Genomic DNA, 6495 nt, shown 5'->3' on the forward strand with positions numbered 1-6495 from the left:
TTTTGTGTATAAAAAGTATTTCAATTAACATGTTTTTGTTGGGGCACCTGGGTGGCTCAGGGGTGGCTTAGGGGTGGCTCAGTCAATTAAGCGTCTGCCTTCTGCTCAGGTCATGATCCCAGGGTCCTAGGATTGAGCACCAAGTGGGGCCCCTTGCTCAGCGGAGAGTCTGCTTCTTGCTCTCCCTCTGCCCCTCCTCCCTGCTCTCTCTCTTCCTCAAATAAATCGATAAAATCTTGAAAAAAAGTCTTTGTTATTTGCTTACACTTGCATTTTTTAATTCAGATACTTCTATACCTTGATGTGACTATAAAATGTATTTCTTTGTATCTATATACTTACAACTGTGTATATAAAGTCCATATTTTATAACATTTTATTATTTATGCCCATTGAAATTTGTATCAGCTCAGTATAAACCAACTCATCACATTTAAAACAGCAAGAAAACGGCTATTGTTTTTTTTTTATTTTATTTTTTTGTCCTTCTTTTTAGATTGTTGTTTCATAGCCACAAACTTCAGACACTTATTTGGCTTTTGCCAGACATTTTAGCAGAATAGACTGGAGGAGTCTTCCTTGTGTCTCTGTCTCTCCCTTTGGAGGTAGGTGAAAAAGCAATAGTGGAAGATTCAAGAAGAGACTGGAAAGGTCTCTTCAGAGTAAAAACAGTCTTTCTAGAACATAATTTAATTGTTCCACTCTTACCTTAAATCTGTGAATTTTTCCCCACTGCCTATGGGGAAAAGTCAAAGCCCTTAACACAGACCTGTGGTTTTCATTTGGTATCTGTACTGCACCCCAGAGGGCATTTGAAGTGAGTAGGGTAGTCTTACTCATCACCCTGCCGCAACCCCTACGGCCAGCCTGACCTCCTGGAGGCTGGGCCTGTGCATCTCATCCTTGCACTCCACCTTGGCTCTCATCTGCTCCCTGCAGACATGAGCAACTTGCCACCTTCCCGCACCCTCCCTGCTATTTAAATTTTTTGAGGTCTCTGTGGAAAGGGCTTCAGTTGGGGCACTTGGACAGTGGGGCCTGGGAGTCTCCTCTTGCTGCTATTTATGGCTGAGGTCTAGTCTCTCTCTGCCCCAGCTGTTTTGAGGCTGACTCCCCCATCTTCATCTATACATCCCTTTTTCATAATTAAAGTTCTGAAAGCTCAAAAAAATATATATATCTATCTTATCATAGATAAGACTACACTATCTATTGCTGACTAGTACCTTATCCCCTAATTTAGCAACTTAAAACAGCAAATGTTTATTCTCATATGAGATTCTATGGATCAGGAATTGGGATGGCTTAGCTAGGTAGTTCCGGTTCTAATGAGGTGGTGGTCAGGTTGCTGGTCAGAACTCTGGTCATCTTTTAATGGGCAGGAGAATCTTATCCACACTCACTTATGTGGTTGTTGGCAGAAGGCTTCAGTTCATTGAGCTGTTTTGAGGGTATCGTGGCTGCTTTCCCCCAACTGAATGGTTTAGGGGTGTGTGTGTGTGTGTGTGTGTGTGTGTGTGACAGATACAGACACAAAGAAAGGAAGACAGAAAGAGACAACAGAGAGAAACCAAGACAAACTCATTAATCCTTTATGACCTAATCTCAGAGAGGCAATGAGACTCTTCTGAGACAATGAGGCAATGAGACTCACTTCTGCTTTTATGCTGTTGGTTACACAGACAAGCTCTGGTGTAAAATGAAAGGAGACTTCACAAGAGTGTGAATAGCAAGAGTCGATGACTTGGGACCATCTTGGAGGCTGGCTACCAAAAATAAGGACACTTTTGGTTTGTCACGATGACTGGAGACTGCGATTTACATGGGCAAAGACCAAGGATTTTAAGTCTTGTTCAAGAAAGAGTTGTATCCACTCTCCAGACTGTCAGCAGTATTGCCAAATAGCTCTTCTGCACTTGGTGTACACTACCTTTTCCCATATGTGCACACCTGGCCTTATCTGTTCTTGGCTTCTAGCAATTCTCTATAAAATACTGTTTCTTCTGATCTCCACAAATATTCCCTCTGGCTGCAGTGCCTTCTTGACTCTGGCAACCTTTCAAACTCCCTCTTTAGGATTTAGCACAAATGCCTTCATCTCCTGGATGCATTCCCTGATCACATTAAGCAGATGAGCCCTTGCTTTTCTCTGCCCTGTTTATATCTTTGTTACAGTACTTATTACACTGCCGTAATTACTTTTACCAACTCTTCTCCCCTAGAAGACTATGAGCCCCAGTAGAAATATGTTGTATAATCTTAGTTTAATCTCAGTGTCCCCACACCTTATATTGTCCCTGCACAGAGCAAAATACTTCTTAATGCAAGTTTGTTCAACGAATTGCCCCATTCACACTTTATAATATACTTTTTAAATAAACATTTTGTTTATCTTTGACAAAAGGATAACTGAAAGTTGTATTTTGTAGATCATGTTGATTAATTTTAGGAGGCACTATTTGATTAATATACTTATCTTTCAGAAAACGTTCATGTTAAAGAGTTTAGAATACCATACAAATTAGAAAAAATAATCCTGCCTCAGTGCATTTAATGCTGTTTACCTGTTGAATTCCAAGAGTTAACACAAGTTCTATGTTATAGCAACTAAAATTCATTAAATTCATCAATAATAGGATGAAGAGCTACTATCTAAAAAGAATAAGAAATGGGCTAAGTTATGAGCAGCAGTAATCTGAAACTATGAAAACTGAAGCTTACTATTCTATACAAGTTAATGCAATATCTGAATTGCATTAACCGAAGGAATAACTTATTAACTGAAGCACCTGTGCTATTTGGGAATAATTTAGCCTTTTAGGGCTTTGATCTTTATTTCTAGTGTTTGATACCAGAATTATCTGTTTCTGTGTATTTCTATTTATGAAAGATTCAGCTTGCCAGTTATGACCATGTCTTGACTGACTTCCACAAATCTTCCAGGTGTTGAATGGCTTCCTAGACCTTCACCTGCTTCCAAACTCCTCTGATGCTCTTGGAAATATGACTAGTTCAATGTATACTCATTCATTCAGATATCCTTTTTAGCAAAGAGCTATTTAATGTCAACTATATGTCAGACATACAGATAGTAGAGGTAAAAAAGAAATACACTTTGTGCTAGATCTCATGATATTTACTTAATAGTGGACAGATATAGGAAATAATAATCTAGCATGTAATAATACAATAAATAAATATTTTATTTAAAATTTTTTTTTATTTATTTATGATAATCACACACACAGAGAGAGGCAGAGACACAGGCAGAGGGAGAAGCACTCTCCAAGCACCGGAAGCCCGATGTGGGATTCGATCCCGGATCTCCAGGATCGCGCCCTGGGCCAAAGGCAGGCGCCAAACCGCTGCACCACCCAGGGATCCCAATAAATATTTTAGATAAGGATATGGGCCATGGTGAAAATAAAGCAAAGTAAAAGGTGAATAAGTGACTTCCCGTAAGAGATGATATTTAAACTAAGTCTTGAATTACAGGAAAGAATTGACATGTGACTATCTGGGGATAGAGAACTTTAGATAGAGACACAAAGGGACCAAGAAGTATAAGGATTTCCATGGTTGGAACAGGCCTGCATATATGAGAGTCAGAAAGTTAACAAGTGATGCTGGAATATGTCAAAAGGTTGAGAGATGCAGTATTAGAGACAGGAGGTACTTGGTGAAAGACGTATAAACTATGGAGAGGAGCTTAGATTTTATTTTAGAAAGTTGAGAACCATTGGATGAACTTCAAAACCAAAAGTGATGTTTTGACCCTCCTAGTCTGTTAACATAATCATTAGCTCCTGAATCTATCTGTGACAAAAAGTCTTCAGAACGTCCAACAGTAGAAGTGGCTTGGGTTTGCTGATGGTGCATTGTCTCTTCTTTCTACCAGTTTTACATTTCATGGATCTTCAGTACCAAGTCCCACCCTGACTCAAGTCCAGAAAGTCCTTTCTCCTAGATGCTATTCTAGTTTGCCTCTGGGTTAGACAGGCACTTAATTCAGTCATTCTCAGCCTTTTTATCTCCCTTGTCAGGTCCATATTAGAGAACCATAAGGAAACTTAGCCCTCCTGAACCCCACCAAAACAAACAATCCCTAAAAACGTAAATATTTCAAGCCCCATTCTGGGCCTAGAATAGTTTAGTGGCTTAGGCCCTTAAAAAACAATGTGATTTTAACACAGCCAAACAATGCCAAATATTCCTTAGGTATTCAGTGTCATAACTAATCATTGATTTACAAACTGGAGTACATTCAATGCGTCTTCTAGACCCAAGACATTCAACCTGCTTAAGAAAGTGGTTTGTTGTTGTTGTTTGTTTGTTTTGAGAGAGAGAGAAAGAGAAAGAGAGCATGAGGGGGGGCGGTGGGAAGGATAGAAGGAGAGGGAAAGAGAGACTCTTAAGCATTCTCTGTGCCCAGAGTGGAGCCCTGATCATGGGCTGGGATCGTGACCTGAGCTACAAATCAATAGTCGAACGCTTAACTGACTGAGCCACCCAGGTGCCCCAAGAAAGTTCTTAACCTACTAATCTTAGATACTAGGTCAGTTACCTTAAGATATTTCTTATCCCTTTCCTCAATAACCCTCCTCCTCAATATTATCAAGACCATGCTTTTTTCATGTAAGTTTTCTGTAAGGAAAAACAATAAAAACAAACTTGTGTTTATTTGTGTAAACAAGTATAGCAGAAGTTCAGTTCTTATAAAGGGATGCCCCCTTTATACTTTGTCTTCTTGGGATCAGGTGCTTTAGGAACTAAGCTCAACCTTTACTTCTGCCTTTGAGTAATACTGTTTCAAATAACTCTTAGACCACAAACAATAGTTGAATTGAAAATTTAGATTAAAAAACACAAACTTCATTAAACCTGCGTGCTCGTGCTTTCAGGATTAGATAAGCAATAATAGAAAAGTGACTAACTTGTGCTTCTCTATTCTTTATTAACTACCGTATGCGTAATGCCCACTGATTTTGACAGTGCTACATGAAGCAGCTACTTGTAGCAGCGCTCTGTAAGACTCTATAAAAGGAAAATAAATTTTAGCCTCAATACTGTACATGCATTTGTGGTAATTAAAAAGTCCAAGCTGTTAAAATTATGTTCTAATTAAGATATGTAACAAAATTCTTAAATTTCGGTGAAAGTCAAAACAATTATGTACAACAAAGCAAAGACTTCTACAGCAAAAAGTAAATATATCCTAGGGATTTGGTTATGTTGTATGTAATTGAATTATATCAAATTTTATTTGTTGTTATAACCTTAATATTGACTTGTTTCTCCACAAATATTATTAGAAAATAACACTGAACCTATTTACTATAATATAAATTAATTCAAAATAGAGACTGATGTGAATGTTAAACTGTACTGTTGCAATTTCACTTTGGTAATTTGATCAAGACTGTGTGCAAGATGTAAATCCAGGGGACTTGGGTTTTGTAAGCAATACTCTGCCTCCCAAAAATAAAGTTTAAAAAAATTTTAAATTCAATTTAGTTAACATATAGTGCACTATTAGTTTCGAGATAGAATTTAGTGATTCATCAGTTGCATAGACTACCCAGTGCTCTTCACATCATGTGCCCTCCTTAATGCCCATCACCCAGTTACCCCGTCCCCCACCCACCTCCCCACCAGCAACCCTCAGTTTGTTTCTTATTTTATTTTTTCTTCCCTCTCCCTATGTTCGTCTGTTTCGTTTCTTAAATTCCATATATAAGTGAAATCTATGGTATTTGTCTTTCTCTGACTGACTTATTTTGCTTAGCATAATACCTTAATCAGCTTAGGTTAGAAAAACGACAGTAAGCTTGCAAAGGAAAGACAACCCACTTCAAATTTCTCTTCAGAGATGGAACAGGGGTTTAAAAAAATAACATTAAAAAGTAACAATGATTCAATTGTCATGCAATCAAAACAGATTTATTAAGAACTAAAGAGCACAATTATTTTTTAAATTTTTAAAAAAATTTTTTTATTGGAGTTCAATTTGCCAACATATAGCATAACACCCAGAGAGCACAGCTATTTAAATTCTACCTTGAACTTATCTGTAACCTCCCCCTTTATTAAAAAAAAAAAAAGCAACCGAGTGGCCTTTTATTCATTCTGTACAGGTAAATTAATGAAATCTGAGGTGTGCAATTTGAAGATATATCGGTTCAAAATACATGTGGAAACATTGCTAATAATAATGTGTAGCAAACATTTATCCAAAGGAGAGAAAAATGGAGAAAGGGAACTTAACACTTAAAAATTGTATGATTTTTTTTCCACTCACCACAATAACCTTTGATGTGGACAAAAAACTGTAAATTCCAGGCCATCAAAAACAAAGGAGTAATTATCATAGGGAGAACGAGAGAGAAATTATTATGATACAGAGGTTAAGAGCTCAGGCTCTTCAGTCCCTGTTCTGTCTCTTAGTAGCTGTAGGATTTGAGGCAAGCCTCTTATTTCAAAACTGAGTTGCCTCCT

Source organism: Vulpes lagopus, chromosome 23 (genome assembly GCF_018345385.1).
Source record: "Vulpes lagopus strain Blue_001 chromosome 23, ASM1834538v1, whole genome shotgun sequence".
Lineage (NCBI taxonomy): Eukaryota > Metazoa > Chordata > Mammalia > Carnivora > Canidae > Vulpes > Vulpes lagopus.